The 17296-nt window shown below is 49.7% G+C and overlaps 1 protein-coding gene across 2 annotated transcripts in view; it reads right to left on the reverse strand.

The window, feature by feature from the left end:
- RAB11FIP4 (RAB11 family interacting protein 4) overlaps positions 1-17296 on the reverse strand; it is a 119809-nt gene that overhangs the window by 52963 nt on the left and 49550 nt on the right. The window contains exon 1 of one of the 2 annotated variants that reach the window (XM_023553450.2): positions 5499-5815. The exons of the other annotated variant lie outside the window; for it this stretch is intronic. The gene's annotated coding sequence lies outside the window, so the exon portion shown is untranslated. Of the gene's footprint in view, positions 1-5498; positions 5816-17296 lie in introns of those variants that run through there. 2 annotated transcript variants of the gene reach the window in all.

Here is a 17296-nt window from a genome sequence, read left to right on the forward strand (position 1 = left end):
GAGGAAGGTCTGCTTTTGCCTTGAATAGCTAAAGGCAAGGAGAAAAACCTCCTTTTCCAGGCACTGCAAACCCACAAGGGCATAAACAACCCTTCTGTCCCTCAAATGCCTCACCTCACCTTCATCATCTCCTCCAGACTCGGGCAGTGTGGACCACCCACCCCAGGTGCCGCAGCCTAGGTCTCTGATTCTCTGTTAACTCAACTGGAAGCTTTTTAGCAGGGCTTTGAACCGGTTCATTCTGGTTCAAACCCCTCCTGAGAATGTGCATTTCCACCCCAGATATACTGAACCAGAATCTATAGTTTAATAAGATCCCCAGGTGATTCTTATTCCCAGCAGCATGGGCATCACGTGAGAACATGTTAGAAATACAAATTCTCAGCAAGGAACTTGTAAGAAGTGCAAACTGGTTCGAAGCCCTGCTTTTTAGGAGTTCCTGAACTGCAGCTGCCCACTGGAATCCCTTGAGGAACTGGGAAAAATTCCAGTGCTCAGGTTGCACCCCATAGCAATTTAATCCAAATGCTTGGTGTAGGATCCAGGGCAGTTTTTAAAGATCCCCAGGTGATTCCAACGTGCAGTAAAGTTTGAGAACCGCTTTGCTACAAAGGCTTGCTGACTACAGTGGGCGTTGGCCTGCAATCACAGGTGAAGGTATCGTTCATTCATTTGCAAATATTTAATAAAGGTCTCATTCATTCATTCATTCATAAATATTTAACAAAGGTCTTCTGTGAGCCAGACCTTGTTTAGGTGCTGGAAATACACCTGTCATCAATACAACGTGTCAGTGCTCATGGAGCTAACATCCTAGTACGGGAAGTTGGACAACAAATAAATAAATGAATAAATAATATACATGCTATACAGAGTATAAAGAAAACCAAAGTAGGGTAAGGGGGTAGGGGGATACTGGGGATCGAGGGACCATTTTCACCCTGGATTTAGCCATGTCATTGTCTCCAAAGTTTACCCTGCGCTCTGGCTAAAACAGCTTCCACCTGACAGTCCTCGAGGTCCTTGCCTCCTGCCCCACATGGCACCCTCCTGCTTGCTTCTTCCCTTCAAGCTACTTCTTCAGGGCGGGGAACCAGCACCCTTGCATGCTCTCAGCTCTGACCCCTCCCTGGCTGTCAGGAAGAACGTCTGCACACAGGGCCTGGGTGAGGGGGGTGATCCATTAGAGATCATTTATGTGGTGACCGTGGATGGATCTGAGGCTTGTCGGACGACTGAGGGGTCATGTGGAACAGCGGAGAGAACCCCAAACGTAGGGTCAGAGGACTTGGCTTCGAGGCCCAGCTCTGCCATTTACTGATGAAGGACAAGTCATTTCACCTTGCTGATTCTCAGTTTCCTCGTCAGTCAAATGGAGACAGCACTTTGTAAGGACTCTCACTAACTTCCTAAGACTGGGATGTGAATTAGAAGAGGGAACGTCCAAGACTTTTGAAGTGTTTTGCAAATATAAGAACTTTAGAAAATTATTATTATTTAAATATTTTTTTTTTTTTAGATGGAGATAAAATCAGAGTGCATTAAAGCTGGAAGGGACCCTGCTTTTATAGATGGGTAACTCAGGCCCAGAGAGAGGAAATGACTTGTCCACAGTCACAAAGCTTGTTAATGGCAGACAGAGCCACACTGACCTTGGAAAGAAGAGGTGGTTGGGAGTAAACTGGGAATATTGTTTTAGTACCAAACATTTTGTCTCCTCTGTCTGGAGTGACCCCTCCCTCTTGTCCACTAGGTAAACCCCTATTCATCCTTCATAACTCTGTTCAGGTGTGACCTCCCAGGTGCACCTTCCCTGTCTCCTCTGGTGAGAATAAATTACTCTTTGGCTTCATGACCCCTGTGCCTCAAACACAGCTCTGTTACAGCATAAGGAACATACGGTTGTCAGGATTCGTCTCCCGCCAGACCCGCTGCCACAACGTAATTCCTGAGGTCAGGGTCCATGGCCCTAGTGTCTTCGGAGTTCAGCTCCTAACACAGTGACTGGCACGGGGCAGGCACTTGGGGGATATTTGTGTCCTGGATGGGGCTGAGAATCACTCACACACAGGCAGCGGAGAGCTGAGGGCCTGACTGGCTGTGAATTAGCAAGAGCCATTTCCGAAGTTCCTGAGACAGGCGTTTGAAAGGAGAGAAACAAAGGTATGAGAGAAGCCTTTGTCAAGAACCAGCCACCCTCTTCCCAGAACATATCAGATCTGAGCTCTGAAGAGACACCCTCTGCCTAATGGGCACCTGGAATAGGGGCCCTGAAACCAAAGGAGACCATTTCTCTGCAGCTATTATTAATAAAGCTACAAATTATTGAAAGTCTACTATGTGCCAGGTACTTCATTTCTTCAATTTATTTTAATCCAACAATCCTGTAGGGTAGATGGTATTACACCCATGTGACAGATGAGGAAACTGAGGCTCAGGAGTGTTAAGTGACCTGGCCAGAGAGACAGAGCCAAGATTTGTACCCAGATCTGTCTAGACCGTGTCCATGACTCCCTGCTGGCTTTCTTACTGCATAACCAGCTATTGACAGCAACTGGCATTGACTGGGAAACTAATTAATAAAGATGACAAGAGACAAGAAGCATGTGAGGGCCTCATGTGCCTCCCCCCTATCCTGGAGGAGCAGGCAGCCAGCATCAGCTTGGGGTCTTTTAGTCCCACCCTGGAGCCCTGTGATTCACCCACATGTACCTCCGCAGTACTACCTGGACAGTGTCCTGCCCTTGAGGATGCAACGACAGCCTGCTTTCCCCAGCTGTCTGGGTTAGGGCATAGGGCTGGGCACCCTTCTGGTGATGACTTGGCTGCTGCCACCTGCCCTAGGTCCATGGCCCAGGGAAACACATCCCAGCATTTCAATGGTTGCCATGGGTGAGGTAAGCAGGATGGGGCCAGGGCTCCAGCGAGAGAGGGAAAAAAGTATTTGTTCCTTCCCAAAATGTGTTTTGTGGAACCCAAGTTCCACTCTGAAAGCAAGAAAGGGGCTCTGGGGTCAAATCAGTGGGCAAAATTCTCCACCCTCCCTTGGAGATGTCACAGCGCTCATTAGCAGGAGAGAAACCTGTCCAGTTCTGTTTTAACCCGGGGCGTAAGGCCATCGCTCCTCAGACAGAAGCCCCTGTCATTTAACAATGCAAGGATCCAGGGTTCCATGAGGAGCACACTTTGGGAAACAATGCACAGGGCCCTTCATATGTGTTAACCCCCTTCATCGTCCCTGCACACACCCAAGGCAGGAGTTACTGTCGTAGCAAATGGCTACACAGTACTTAATAAGCAACGGGCTCTGTTCTAAGGGCTTCATGTGTTACTAACTCATTTGATCCTCACAACAACCCTATGAGGCCAATAACATCCTCATTTTACAGATGGGGAAACTGAGGCTCAGAGAGGTTACTCAAGGACATAAAGCTAGTAAGTGGAGAGCCAGGATTGAAACCCAGGCAGCCTGGCTCCAGAGACTGTGCAGTCAACCATTGCCCTATGAAGAAAGGGAGGCTCAGGTTGGTAAAATAATTTCCTGCAAAGTAATCCTAGTAAGCCAAGACCAGAAGCCAGTGTCCTGTCTGTAAAATGGGTCCAGGTGGGGCTGCAGGAACCCACACCCAGCTCTTCTCACTCCAAGCCAGGCTTCTTCCTGGTCCCCACAGCTCAGCACTCAGGCTGCGTCCTCTGCTGGGTCACCCCAAACCCTTCCCACAGCTGTTGTGGACCTCAGCCTGCCAACCACCTACTCTCAGCGGCTCTCCAATAGGGTGGCCTGAGGCCCTCTCAGCCCCCCTCACCCACAGTCACTGCCTCCTCCTCACAGTCATGTGGGGGCTCCCCACACTTCTGTGCTCAATTAGGCCCTACCCTAGGGACACTCTGGCGGTCATTAATCTCAGTGCTTTAAATCCCCTGAAAGAGAAAAACTTAGACAAGGATGGCAGTAGATGATCAAGACTTTGTATCTTTTTTGGATCAGAAGCACCTATACTGAAGGGCTTATCATCCCACTATGGAAGCAAACACAAACCCCGAAAAAACCAAACCCACTGCCATCGACTCAATTCCAACTCACAGCGACCCTATAGGACAGAGTAGAACTGCCCCATAGGGTTTCCAAGGAGCCGCTGGTGAATTTGAACTGTAGACCTTTTGGTTAGCAGTCATAGCTCTTAACCACTGCACCACCAGGGCTCCAAAAGCAAACACGCTTCCCCACGATGGCCTCCTAAATTATCTTAGTGATGTTGGAATGAAAAAGCACCCAAACCCCACAACAAACAAGCCTCTCCACAAACCACAGAAGCAGGCTGTGGGTTCTGCACTACGGAGAAGGTAGTGGGGCCCGAAGAGATGGGCAGTCAGGTGGGCTGGTCCTGAAGCTGGCTCTCCACAGGGCCCAGTGCCTCTGGCTCACTGGGGCCTGCCTGGGACGAGCCAGGCCACCACTGAACAAACAGGCAGCCTCAGCAGCAGACGGGCTGGGCTCCTGCCTCAGGCATACAGTATCTCCTTTGTGGCTCTCCTTCCATGGTTGGACTGGGCTGGGCAAAGGGAACTAGAGGTGGCTAAGCCCCAGGACACTGAGCCAGTGTTCCTCCCACTTAGGAGAAAAACCACAAGCCAGCAACAGCTCTGCAGCCACAGCCTGGGCAGGCTGAAAGAGCTGCTGGTATTCAGGTAGAAACTAGAGAGGCCTTGAAGCCCAGAGGAGCCCAGAACAGGGAGAAGGAGGAAGGGGCGGCTCCCTGGGTGCCCTAAAAAGGAATCCTTTCTTACAGACCAGGTCCCCTGCCATCCTCACCAGACCACAAGGCCACATCCATGGGGTGGAGTGCTCAGGCACCAGACAGGCCAGGTTCGAGCCCCAGCTCTGCTATGCTACTTACTACTTGGGAGCTTGTCCAGTCCTTCTCAGCCTCAGTGTCTCATTGAATAGGGATAATAGTAATAATAGTATCCGTGATATAAGGTTATGGAAGAGCCAGAAAAAACAAACCCATTGCTGTCGAGTCAATTCTGACTCATAGCGACCCTATAGCACACAGTAGAACTGCCCCATAGGGTTTCCAAGGAGCCCCTGGTGGATATGAACTGCCAACCTTTTGGTTAGCAGCTGTAGCACTTAACCACGACACCACCAGGGTTTCCTATAGAGGGGCAGGGACTGTTAAGTGAACTAATGAAAGAGGGTAGTTTGCACAGTGGCAGCACAAGAAATGTTTTTATTCCTACTATTTCTATTACCTACTGGTCTCTGAACAAACCATGTCCTGACATCTTTGCTGTTCCCTCTACTTGGAATGCTGCTCCTTGCACTTTTTCCATCTAGTGAATCCCAGAGCCCATGGTTTCAAGTGAGCTTTGCGACTGGGTGTGAATCACACCTCTGCTGTTTGCCAGTTGAGAGACCTTAGGTTAAGTTGGTTCTCCTTTCTCCTCCTCTCCCCTCAAATCTCTAGCACCTCTTCCACACTACTCACTCATACCTGGTCACCATGCTTAATGGAAGAAATCAGAAGAGCTGTGTTGCCTCTTGTCCACTGGCACCAGTGCCTGATCCTCTGCCTTTCTTCTGGTCCGATTCTTTGTTCAAAGATGGACCCTTCTGCCGGGCCTCTGGATCCCACCCCCTCACAAGTTCTTCATTCCGCCAGTCCCTCAACACTACCTTCTACAGTGTCACTTTCGCCTTTTCTAGTAGATAATCTCCTCACCAGGTTATGCCTGGTTTTAAAAATTTCTCCCTAAATATCACAGCAGTTGAAATGCATCAACTAGAGTGACATGGATCCTCATCTGCCCCGAGCTCTCACCTTCACTGCACTTGACCCAGTTGAGCTCTCCTTTAACCACTTTCTTAGCTTCGCTTTCAGGATGCCCCACCCTCCTGGTTTCCTCCTGCTTCCCCAGTAGTGAGGCTCAGCCTCTGGTGCTGGCTCCCTCGCCCCTCCTCAGCTCTACATGTTGCTGTGCCCTGTGGTGCAAGTTCTCTTTCCTTCTCTTCTTCCTGGGGGATCTCATCTAGTCCTGTGGCTTTAAATTCCATCCAAGTCTAATGCCTCCCCAATGTAGATGTCCAGCTTGGACCTCTTCTCTGAACTTCAGACTATTATTATATTGATTGCCTGGGCAGGGAGTTTACTGGAGAGTATCTCTGGGGTCAACAGCATGAGGGCATGAGGGAAGCAGGATGGGGCAGAGGGAGGTGTGGGGCTGCAATGCATCAGAGGTTACATCCAAGGCCTCAGCCAATCCCATGGGAGCTCTGGAACTCGAATGGTCTTTCCAAGTTGTCCCAAAATGAGGCAAGGGGCAAAACCCTTGTATTGCCACATGGACCAGTCATAGGATGCAGGCTGCCACCAGGAAGGGCCTGTAATCTTGGGCAAAGCAGGCTGCTTTCTGAGGAGGGATTGGAGCAGCCAACAGTCACCACAGATGGGAGAATGAGGGCCTCAGACTTAAAGGGCATCTGGGCAGCACACTACAAGATGTCTTCAGCTTGATGTCTAATAAGTGCCTCAAAGTTAATATGTCCACAGTTGAACCACTGAATTTCCCATCTAAACCTGTTTTGTCCCTCACTGCCCTTAGCACAATAAATGGCACCAATATTCACCAGTGGCTCAGATGTAAAGGAACCCTGGTAGTACAGTGGTTAAGCACTCAGCTGCTAACTGAAAGGTCAGCAGTTTGAACTTACCAGCTGCTCTTTGGGGAAAGATGCAGCAGTCTGCTTCCATAAAGATTTACAGCCTTGGAAACCCTATGAGGCAGTTCTGCTCTGCCCTATAGGGTTGTTTTGAGTCAGAATTCGACTTGAAGGCAATGGGTAGCTCAGATGAAAACCTCGCAATAGTCCTTTACTACTCCCCTTCCTCCACACTCCACATCAGTAAGTCCTTTCAGCTATAACAGCCTGACCACTTCTCACCACCTGTCCGTCACCATCCTAGACCAAGTACCACCGTCACTTCCCTGGATAATTGCACGGCCATGTGACTGCTCTCTCTGACTCCAGCATTGTCTTCACGCACAAGCCACGGGAATCTCTTTAAAACACCAAGCAGATCCTGTCACTTCCCAACTGGAAACCCACATCCGGCCTCCAACGGCACCTAGAACAAACCCCAAACTCCTGACCTGTGCCCTCAGGCATCTCTGCCTGGATCCTCCTTCCATTCTGCCCCCTCCCCATCACCCACTCAGCCCCCTCAGCCCTCTTGCTCACACCAACCAAGTCTTTCCTACCTCAGAGTCTTTACATCCACCCCACCCCCATCTTCACATGGCTCCATTCCTCACCTCCAGCAGGCTCTCCATTCCTCACTTCCAGCAGGCTCTGCTCACATTACCTCCTGAGAGCAGCCTTTTATAGAGAACACCCCCCCCCAACACGCACATACACTCTAACTCTTCACTCTGTTTAATTTCCCTCACAGCACTTTCTCTACCTACAGTTACATTACTTACGTTCTTGTTTGCTTGCCTTCTCCCCTGAGATTGACTTCTTTGAGGGAAGGGACCTGGTCTTTTCATTGGCAGTTGTATGCCTGGGCTACGTACATATTTGTTGAATAAGTGCTTGGCTGAGCCTCATGGGTAAAATGGGACTCGTCATGGGGACTTGTGATGAGGTGCACACAATGGAGGCACCAGCATAGTAGCTTTTATGACGGTTACGATGTTTTTTTTTTAATGGGTTTTATGATGACTCAGGAGCCCTGGTGGCACAGTGGGTAGGTGTTTGTTAATCAAAATGGCGCCAGTCCGAATCTACCAGCCGCTACTTGGAAACCCTATGAGGCAGTACTACTCTGTCCTATAGGGTTGCTATGAATCAGAACGGACTCAGTGGCAGTGGGTTTGGTTTTTGGTTTGGTGTGATGATTCAGATTTCAAGGCCCACTTTGGCAGCTGGCAGCTCCCAACACCTTGCCCTGACCCCCTGGGGCAGAATTAGCTGCTTTTTCACCAGGTTCCTTGGTACCCTGCACAGCTTTAACACGCATCGCAGGACACTGCACACAGTTCTTTGTGTCTCCCTGCCCTGATAGGCCAGCTCCTCCAGGGCAAGGACCTTGTCCTATCTCCACCCTCCCTGCTTTACAGCTGTGTGGGGTTCTGAGCAGAGAAGGAAGGGAAGGAAGGAGGGAAGAAGAGGCTCTGATCAGAAGGGTCCCAGATCTCTGAGCCCCAAGCACCAGCTACCTGGCATTGGATCCTAATGAATCTGACCGTCTCCTCCTTCCCACTCCCCCACTCCACCGGCCCCTCGTGACCTGAATCTACTGTTTGCCTTTCCAACTTCCCTGGCAGCACTGAGTGCAAAGTGTAACAGATCAGCCCAGCTCACCCCAAATAAACCTGCTCTCTGTCCCCTTCCCCTTCCTGGGCCCCTCCTCCATGGCTGCAGAGCCCAAGCTGCCTCTAACACCAGGCTCGGGCAGACAAGAGCTGGCACGCTGACCCTTGAAGGCAGGCCCTCCACTTACTGGCTTGCAAAGGCTGGTTTCAGCTCTGGGCATTCAACTACCTTCATTAGAATGGGCCCTGAGAGCCAGGCAGGCACTGACCGCTCAGCTCAGGGCAGATTCTATCACAGCAGGGATGAAGGAAGAGAAAAACAGCGGTAATGGAGCTGACTTTCTCCAGGCCACCGAGAGGGAGAGGGGTGTGTGACTGGAAGAGGCTCGAATGGCCCCACTCAGTTCCCTAATCCCCAGAGCAACCTGAGAAGAGAGGTGCTGTAAAGCCCATCCTGAGTCAGTGGACCAAACTTAGCATCAGAATGGCTGAGATAAAAGAGAATTAAATCAGAGAGAGAAAGATTACACGTGGGGGGTGGGGGTGGCAGGGAGAGGGGAAAGGAGCGCTGAGAAGAACCGGCTTTCTGGAATACAAGAAAACTAGAGGCAGAGGTACTGCTTAAGGACACCTGCTTAAATCTACTTTCGTCCCCAGACCAGGAAGTGACCCAGAATCCTCACAGCTGGCTGTGTAAAAACATTCCCTTAGGCCTAAATGCAGAGAGCCGAAGTGGAATACATCTGTAAAATGAACATAAGCTTTGAGTATAAATGGGTATTAGCATAATAAAAACGGAGCTTTCAAGATGGGGGTGGCAGCATCCCCCACAGCAACATGTCCTTATTAGGGACTCTTGGGGCCGAGGGAAGCTGAGCTGCTGCAGCTCTGTGTGACCACCTGGCTTCCCTAGATTCTGTTGGCTTGCTGTGGAACTGGGAACTTATCCTCACCCTGGAGTTTGTGAGTTTGGCGAGTGGGGGATGGGAGGGCTGTCTCACCCATCTCTAATCCCCAGCAGTGCTGCAGTGGGGGCAGAGGTGGCAAGGGTAGAAGCCCCAAGCAACTTTGTTACTTACTGGCTGTGTGACCCTGGGCAAGTCTCTTAACCTCTCTCTGCCAAACTTTCTCAGCCTGTAAAATGGGGACAATAATAGCTAACGTTGAGAGGCGGAGCCAACACGGCACCCTAGTCAGAAGCACCATGCTGCTGTCCCTCTGTAGCAAAGACCCGAAAAGCTAAGCAAAACAGATACAAACGTCAATCCTGGAACCCTAAGCATCTAACAAAGGGTAAAGAACTAGATCAAGCACTGAATGGAAGAAGAAACTGACAGAGCAAGGAGAGCTACAGAGTGGAGGTTCCCTGCTGCCATCTAACGTGAGCTTGGAAAGCAACCACCAAGGACCCCAAGCAGGGAGTAAAAAAAAAAATTTAGGGGAAGGCAAATTCACCCAGCTCCCAACAGGTGATACAGCACCCGGTAATAGGAGATATGAAAGGGAGTCCTTTGGTTAGAGAACCAACAACAGACAACGACTTGAAGCTAGTACATAGGACAGCAACAACCAGATACCAACCAAGGTAATGAGCTTTTAAGGATAAAACAAAACTAAAAGATTTACAACAGGGAACCAGAGACGTTGATCTGGAAACAACAACATCAGAACAATAAAAGAGGGAATAAACGGTGTAGGTACAGAACTTTCAAATGGAGAGGAAGTCAAGGCGGTACCAAGTAACAAAAGACTGGTTCGAACTTAGGGGGATAAGGGTAAATTTCAAGGTAACCACAAAGAAAGTTAACAAACCTACTTGTCAAAATAAAGAAGAAAACCAAGTCCCAGTAAACACAAAAACGAAAGAATGACAAGAAAATCCACAAACAAAAGGAACTCAGCACAGGAGAGTAAGAGGAACAAAGAAAACGTCAGCACCACAAAAAAAAAAAAACTACAAAATGACAGCAATAAACTCATACCTATCAATAATCACACTGAATGTAAATGGCTTAAAGGCACCCATAGAGAGACAGAGAGTGACAGAATGGATTAAAACAACAGGGCCCATCAATATGCTGTCTGTAAGAGATGCACCTTAGGAACAAAGACGTAAATATATTAAAAATCAAAGGATGGAAAAAAATCAAGCAAACAGCAAGCGAAAAAGAGCAGGAGTGGCAATACTAATCTCAGATAAAATAGACTTTAAGACAAAATCCACCATAAAAGACAAGGGAGGACATTATAATGATTAAAGGGACAATCCACCATGAGAACATAACCACAATAAATATCTATGTACCCAATGACAGGACTCCTAGTGGCACTGAAAAGAGAAATTGATATTTCTACAGTAATAGTAGGAGACTTCAATAATAGCTAACATTTACCCCACCCATCCATTGCCATCCAGTCAATTCCGACTCATAGCAATCCTATAGAACAGAACTGCTCCATAGGGTTTCCAAGGCTATAAATATTTATAGAAACAGGCTGCCACATCTTTCTTCCACGGAGTGGCTGGTGGGCTTGAATTGCTGCCTTTTTGGTTTGCAGTTAAGTGCTTAACCACTGTGCCATCAGGGCTCCTAATGTTTATATAGCACTTACTATATGGTTCAGTTCAGGGCCCTGGTGATACAGTGGTTAAGAGCTCAGACTGCTAACCAAAAGATCAGTAGTTCAAATTTACCAGTTGCTCCTTGGAAACTCTCTGGGACAGCTCTACTCTGCCATATAGGGTCACTATGAGTCAGCATGGACTCAATGCCAACAAGCTTCTTTTTTTTGGTTATATGGCTCAGTGGTAGAATTCTCACTTTCCCTGCAGGAGACCTGGGTTTGATTCCTGGCCAAAGCAGCCACCACCTGTCTGTCAGTGGAGGCTTGTGTGTGCTGAACAGGTTTCACTGGAGCTCCCAGACTAATGTGGATGAGGAAGAAAGGCCTGGCGACCTACGTCTGAAAATCAGCCAGTGAATACCTTACGGATCACAGTGGTCCAATCTGCAGCCGATCGTGGGGATGGCACAGGACTGGGTAGTGTTTCATTCTTTCGTGCGTGGCGTTGCCATGATTCAGGGGCTGGCTCCACGGCAGCTAACAACATTGTTGTCAGGTCTTAGCCAAGCACTTCATACATACTAACCTATTTAATCCTCACAACAACACTGTACGATGGCATCACCATCCTCATCCTACAGGTGAGAGAACAAAGGCACCAAGAGGTGAAGAAACACGTCGAGGTCATATAACTAGTAAGTGGCAGATGTGGGATTTGACCTCGGGCCGCTAGGTTCAGGGTTCATGCGCTTAACCGTGACAGACACTGCCTCTGAATGCATCACCTGGGACCCACTGTTGCCAGGTGCTTCAAATAAATGATGCTATAAATGAAAGTAGATTATTCGGTGTCCCGTTTACGCCGTGGCTCAGCGGAAAGCAAATCCTGAGGGGCTGGGATTCCCGAATGGTAAATGCTGATGCAGTAGGGGAGAGGTCCCCAGCACAGGCTGGGGCTTTGGGACCAGTGGGGAGAGTCCACAGCAGTGATTCTGGAAGTCCGATCAGGTGAGCTTGCTAATGATACAGACTCGCAGGCCCTACCCCGAGATCCTGAGGCAGTGGATGGCACCCAGGAATCTGCATTTAGCACTGAACCAGTGGCTGAGGAGTGAGGACTCTGGAGCACTGACCCTAGTTCCTTCCCAACCTCTCAGTGCCAAGAGGCTGGGGGAAAGCCTCAGACCCAAAAGCCAGGAGAACCAGGTTCTAGTCCAGTCCGTTGGGCAAGTCCTTGGCCCTCTGCAGCCTCAGTTTCCCCATCTGTAAGATGAAAGCATCTTACCAGTCTCCATGGACTCTGCTCTCTGAGGCCACTCTGAGATGCTAGGCCTGCCCAAGCCCTGGCTGAAAATAACCAACCACCCCCCCCCAACCCGCCCCTCCAGTTTCTCTATTCTTTGTAATGAGGCAGCCGTGATGTTTCTATTTGATTCTGGGCTCCCAGAGGGAGGAATAAAAATAAAATAACTATGACAATAACAGCTGCTCTGTCATGAGTGGGCCCACGCAGTGGGAAGAGTGCCACCAACCGTGGCCAGCACGGCCAATTTCTGCTGTTTGATCAGCCCAGGAAAGCTGGGGGGTTCCCCGTACTGACAGCCGGGTCTCCTCTCAGTCACATCCTTGCACACACACACGGGCAGTCATTGAGCCTGCTGCAGGCCTGGCAGAGGAGGAGAAACAAATGGGAGAAGGAAAAGGTATGTGCTGGACTGCTGGTGGCCTCCAGAGGGGCTGGGGGTGGTGGTGGTGGGGAGACTCAGGATGCTTCTGCTCCACGGAGGCTGAGACTGGGCCAGCTGAGAGCCCGGCCTCTTGCATCTGCCATGTGGGAGGAGAGCCCTCAAGGACTCCAACTCACTCTGCTCAAGTGCCCACCACACGCCAGGTGCTATATGGGGCTCTGTCACCTTCTATATCTCATTCAATCCACACACCAATCTATAGAAAGGAGCCCTGGCACAAGGGTTAAGCCCTGGACTATTATCCAAAATGTTGGTGGTTCAAACCTACCCAGCAGCTCCATGGGAGAAAGACCTGGCGTTCTTCTTCCATAAGTATTGTTGTTGTTGGGTGCTGTCCAGTCAATTCCAACTCATAGAGACCCCACGGCAGTTCTACTCTGTCACGTGGTATCACTATGAGTTAAAAATCAACTTGACCAAAAAAAAAAAAATCAACTCGACAGCATTTAACAACAACAGCTGTTATCCCACTTTGCAGAGAAAGGAACAGAGGCTCACAGTGACAAGTGGCAGGGCTGGGGCTCCAACCCAGGTCCACCCGGGGTCCCCTACACTTTCCATTAAGCTGAGCCACCTCCCAGCAGGTGCTCATTACATAATGGGATGAGGCTGGGTGGTTAAAATGTGTTATCATCCCTCCTTCTGGTTTTGATGGGTTAAGTGCTAATGGCTTAAGCTTTACTGACTTCAGGAACTGTCCCAGCCGCCAGCAGAATCAGAGCAGAGCAGAATAGAAGTGGCCTAGTGATCAGAACCTAATCCTTGAGGCCAAGGCTTTGGTTTGGAAAAAATTGCCAAGGAGGTAGTGTGGAGGTAACAACTATGAGCCCAGAACTGTGAGCTGACGTTAGGAAACAGCCCTGGCTCAGGCTTGGGAGAGTCCCTTGTTCTCCCTGTGCCTCACTGGGGCTGTTCCAAGACCTTCAGTGCCGCCCTGCAAAGTTTCAAGCTGATATTCCCAACCCCCTCTACCTGTCCACCCAGCCACACAGCCATCTTCCTACCTCCTTCTTTCAAGCACAAGCCATGAAACAGGTTATCTGTCCAAGGAGAAGCCCAAAGCTTCTCAACCTTCCCTGCACATTAGAATCACCTGCACAGCTTTTAAATCTGTCAATGCCCAGGTCACACTGCAGACCAAATAAATCTGAACCTGGTGGTGGGGGACCCAGGCATGGGCCAAGCTGGAGAACCAGTGACCTACATCAGTGCGGCTCAAACTTTAACGAACATAGGAATGAATCACCTGGGATCTTGTTAAATTGCAGATTTTGATTCAGTCGGTCTGGGTGTGGCCTGAGAGTCTCCACTTCTCATCTCCCGGGTGATATCCAGGGACCGCGTGGGAATATTAAACCAAAAACCAAAATGCTCAGTAAATATGGCGATGGCAGGACTGGTGGTTCAGCGATAGAATTCTTGCCTCCCATGCAGAAGACTGGATTTTACTGCACAGCCACCACCTCTCTGTCAGTGGTGGATTGTCTGTTGCTATCGTACTGAACAGATTTCAGCAGATCTTCCAGGCTAAGGTGGACTAGGAAGAAAGGCCTGGCAATCCACTTCTGAAAATCAACCGATGAAAACCCTATGGATCACAAGAGTCCCATCTGCTGTAGATTACAGGGATGGCATAGGACTGGGCAGCATTTTGTATCATTGTGCACGAGGTCACCACAAGTCATGGGTTGACTAGACGGCATCTAACAACAATGAACACAGAGGTGGTAGTGGCTCTTATCTTTGCACTTTGGGGACTGGCTGAAGGGTCTGTGATGAGGATGAAGATGCAGACAGTGGATGGTGTCTGAGTCAAAGGCCAGGCCCAAGCTTATGAAGGACAGGAGCCTTTTGGCCCCACCTGCATCTCCGTTGGCGAATGGCCTTGAGGTATTTATCAGGTAGGTGGGGCTGTGAGGCTGGTGGGGAGGCGGTGTGGGTATCGGAATGCCTACCACATATCAGCACAGTGTTGTTCTTTACTAGCAGGGCTTCCAAATGATTAGTTCAGGTTTGAGCCCCTCTGAGAACCTGCATTTCTAACAAGCTCCCAGGAGATGCTAATACTGCTGGTTAGGGACCAGTTCTGAGAGAATCACTAGTAGAGCAGTGGTTCTCAAAATTTAGTATATGTAAGAATCATCTGGGGATCTTATTAAACTGTAGGTTCTGATTCAGTGTATCTGGGGTGGAAATGGAAACCCTGGTGGTGTAGTGGTTGAGAGCTCTCCTGCCAACCACAAAGGTTGAATCTACCAGGAACTCCTTGCAAACCCTATGAGGCAGTTCTACCCTGTCCTATTATAGTGTTGCTATGAGTTAGAACTGACTCTTCGGCAATGGGTTTGGGGGTTTTTTGTGGGGGGAGGGGTGGAAATGCAAATTCTCAGTGGGGCCCTGGATAAAACACATACAACTTTGTGAAAAAATAGTCCCAGAGAGAAAGAAAGCCACCTGCTACCACTCATCATTGAAGATGAGAGAAAATAAAGAAGTCCAAGAAAATAATGGTTCTTTGCCAGAAAACAGAAGTGAAGTAGTAATATTTATAGCCACCAATGTCTACTCACTATCAGGCTCCAACACAGCCTAACTCATGCCAAGAGCCGTGCCTATTCCATCTCCTTCAACCTGCACAGCAAGCCTGAGGGACGTACTACAATCATGCCCACTTCACAGACGAGGAAACTGAGGTTCAAAGGGGTGAAGCGATTTGTTCCATCTTACTAGGAAGGGGCTAAGCCAGGATTCAGACTCACCTCTTTTTGACTCCGAAGCCCATGGCTCAATTGGGAAACTACACTGTCTTCCCTCCCATGAATGGCTGACATTTATTGACCATTTACTTAGTTAAGCCTTTTAAATGCACTACGTTTTTATTTTAACAACAGAGAGACCAGTAAGCCAAGCATCAAACACTGGTCTGTGATACACTTACTTCTCCCTCCACCAGACTCAAAGACTAATTTTTCAAAGGATTCCAGAACCTGAACTTAAAGTGCCCCACCCCCTACAAGTCAAGTCTTAGCAAACGGGTCTGTGCTGGCCTGGTGGGTCTGTACCTGGGGAGGTGGCAGGGTGACCATCCTGCCCAGGCCGGAACTGCTGGCACCTGGTTTTCTTCCCTTTGTGGAAGGCTGGGAGTCACTGGACAGCAGGAAAGAATGCTGGCCACCACCAATCTCCAGCCCACTCTGCGTACTTCTGTCCCAAGCCCTGTCCTGCGCCACGCAGGCTCTGGGAACACCAAGAGGGCACAGTAAGGTTCCACCCTACCCCGTGCCTGGCCAACAGAGGAGCCCCACCGTGGACACAAAAACACCACCACCAGGCAGAAGAGTCTGGGGCAGTGGAGGGGGGTGCTGATATGAGAGAAGGGCAGAGGCGTAGCAAGGGTGGGCAGAAGAGGGCACAAGTCCAAGGGAGCACCAGATGAGGTGTGGAATGACATTCCAAGGTGCCACGAATGTGAAAAGTGCCTGACTGAGGCGGCTGGACAAAAGGTGGAAGGCATTTCTGCTGACGCATGGCGGCTATCAAGGTCTACTCATCTTGAGGTGGGGGAGGTGCAGCTTAGAGACTGCCCCTGGGCGCTCTGCTCCTTGCTTCCAACACCTCACCTCTGGAGAGGGCTGCTTCTGGTCCAGGAGGGAGCTAGAAAAGGCTTCTGGGGTGGAGGCTAAGCCGTCCCAGGGACAGTTAGTGCTGCAGAGACAGTGCAGAAGGGAATTCTAGAAGAAGAAACAGAGCAGGAAAAGGCCTGGAAGCCAACGGGCAGGCAATGTTTGGGGACTCCATCATGGGTAAATCAATCCCGCATGTGACAGGAAGTGCAGAAGGGATCTGTCAAAGAAGTGGCATGTACAGATTTAGTCAACAGTCATTCACCAGGGCTTGGAATGAGCCAGACACTGGGATACAGAGAGGCATGAGAGACAGCCTCTGGCCTTCTGAAGCTCATAATCTGTAACAAAGAGAACTATAATCTGATGAAAACCAAATAAAACCAAATCAGTTGCCGTCGAGTCGATTCCAACTCATAGCAACCCTATAGGACAGAATAGAACTCTCTCATAGGGTTTCCAAGGAGCAGCTGGTGGATTCGAACTGGTGACCTTTTGCTTAGCAGCAGAGCTAACCACTGAGCCACCAGGCCTCCACACCCTGATGGGGAAGTATGTTATTCCCATTTTACAAATGAGGCTGTTAACCCTAGAGAGGCTAAGTGATTTTCCTGAGACCACACAGCCTGTCCATCTCAGAGGCAAGACTCACACTTTAGGTACCATTTCTTCTGCACTTCCCAGGGCCCCGGCACAGCTTGGAGGTGCTTGTAGAAGAACGACTCTGGTAACTGGCTGAGAGGAGAAGGAGCTTGCGGGAGGGTAAAGCTGAGGAGGTACTCACAGGAGGGGTGCAGAAGACACTAGAGGGGGCAGATTGGAGACAGAAAGTCAGCAGAGTCCGTTGCAACAGTCAAAGATGATGAGAGCTGGGACCAGGATTGCTGTGTCCAGCTGCGCTGGTTGTGCACAGCACAACTCCTGGAGGCGCCATTCCTATCAACTGTGATGAGAATGGCGCCCCCTGGAGTTGCGCGGCAGTGACTCTGGCAATAGAGGGATCAACCTCACCCACACAGGACCGTGTGTGCAGCTACAAGC

Source organism: Loxodonta africana, chromosome 18, assembly GCF_030014295.1.
Source record: "Loxodonta africana isolate mLoxAfr1 chromosome 18, mLoxAfr1.hap2, whole genome shotgun sequence".
Taxonomy (NCBI): domain Eukaryota; kingdom Metazoa; phylum Chordata; class Mammalia; order Proboscidea; family Elephantidae; genus Loxodonta; species Loxodonta africana.